Raw genomic sequence first — 2079 nt, forward strand, 5'->3', positions numbered from 1 at the left:
CGGTTGAGTTTCGGTGAGTAATCTTGAATTGTTCGCATATCTCTCTTATCAGGTGACTGTTGAGATTCACTCCATTGTCAGTAATGATGGATTCTGGTACTCCAAAACCTACATATCAGGTTGTTGCGAACGAAATCAGCTACAACTTTCTTGGTTACCGACTTGTTCGAAGCTGCTTCCACCCACTTGGTGAAGTAGTCAATGGCAACCAAAATGAATCTGTGTCCGTTAGAGGCGGCTGGCTCTATCGGACCAATGACATCCATGCCCCAAGCTACAAAAGGCCAAGGTGAACTCATAGCATTGAGTTCGTGAGGCGGGACTCGGATCAAATCACCATGCACTTGACATTTATGACATTTCTGCACAAACTTGCAACAATCGTGCTCCATAGTCATCCAAAAATAACCGGCTCGGAGGATCCTTTCTCGCTAAAGTGAGCCCATTCATATGAGTACCACAAACTCCAGCATGTATCTGGTCCAGAAGCTTTGCAGCTTCATCAGCATCGACGCATCTGAGAAGACCTAAATCCTGGGGGTCCTCCCTGTAAAGGATTTCCCCACTTGCAAAGAAATTGAGGGCCATGCGGCGTATCGACTTCTTTGGTTGAACGTTGCATTCTCAGGATAAGTCCCGTCCTCTAAATACTTCTTGATGTCAAAATACCAAGGCAAACCATCTGGTTCAGCTTCAACATGCGAACAATGGACATGCCGCTCTTTTACCTCTATATCCACTGGATCAATATAACTTGTATCTGGATGTTTAATCATTGAGGCGATGGTGGCAAGAGCATCGGCTTAACTCGTTTTGTGTTCTGGGAGTGTGTCTGAACTCAATTTTGCGGAATCTTTTGCACAACTTCTGTATATACTGCACATATGGTGTGATCTTTGGGTTCTTCACAGCCCATTCTCCTTGAACCTGATGAATCAATAAATCTGAATCTCCAATGACCAAAAGCTCATGAACATTCATATCAATGGCCATCCTTAGGCCGAGGATGCAAGCTTCGTACTCAGCCATGTTGTTTGTGCAATTAAATTGGAGTTTAGCCGCCATTGGATAGTGTTGACCATATTCTGATACTAAGACCGCTCCGATACCTTTCCCTTGGTGATTCGCAGCTCCATCAAAGAATACTCTCCAACCAGGGTAGGCTTCAGAAATATCTTCACCCACAAATGAAACTTCCTCGTCAGGAAAATAAGTCTTGAGCGGCTCATATTCCTCATCAACTGGATTCTCCGCAAGATGATCAGCTAAGGCTTGTGCTTTTATCGCCTTTTGAGTCACATACACAATGTCAAACTCACTCAAAAGCATTTTCCATTTGGCCAACTTCCCGGTCGGCATTGCTTTCTGGAAAATATACTTCAACGGGTCCATCCTGGAAATAAGGTATGTGGTATAAGAAGACAAATAGTGTCGCAACTTCTGAGCAATCCACGTCAAAGCACAACATGTTCTCTCTAAAAGAGTGTAACGAGCCTCATATGGAGTGAATTTCTTGCTCAAGTAATAAATGGCTCGCTCCTTCTTCCCTGTTTCATCATGTTGACCAAGCACGCATCCCAATGCATTATCTGAGACCGACAAATATAGCAATAACGGACTCCCTTCTCGCGGAGGGACCAACACCGGTGGATTGGACAAATAGTTCTTGATGGCATCAAAAGCAGTTTGACATTCTCCGGTCCACTTGGTCGAGGCATCTTTTTTCAATAACTTAAAGATGGGCTCACACACCACGGTGGATTGAGCTATGAACCGGCTGATGTAGTTCAGCCTTCCTAAGAAACTCATCACCTCTTTCTTGGTCTTAGGGGGAGGTAATTCCTGGATCGCTCTGATCTTGGAAGGGTCAAACTCAATTCCTCTCCTGCTGACTATAAATCCCAACAACTTGCCAGCTGGCACTCCAAAAGCACACTTGGCGGGATTTAACTTCAAATTGTATCGGCGCAAGCGATCAAAGAACTTCCTCAAGTGAGTCAAGTGATCCGAACTCTCGCGGGACTTGATTATGACATCATCTACATACACCTCGATCTCATTGTGAATCATATCGTGAAA

This window comes from Solanum tuberosum, unplaced genomic scaffold, assembly GCF_000226075.1.
Source record: "Solanum tuberosum cultivar DM 1-3 516 R44 unplaced genomic scaffold, SolTub_3.0 scf00249, whole genome shotgun sequence".
Taxonomy (NCBI): domain Eukaryota; kingdom Viridiplantae; phylum Streptophyta; class Magnoliopsida; order Solanales; family Solanaceae; genus Solanum; species Solanum tuberosum.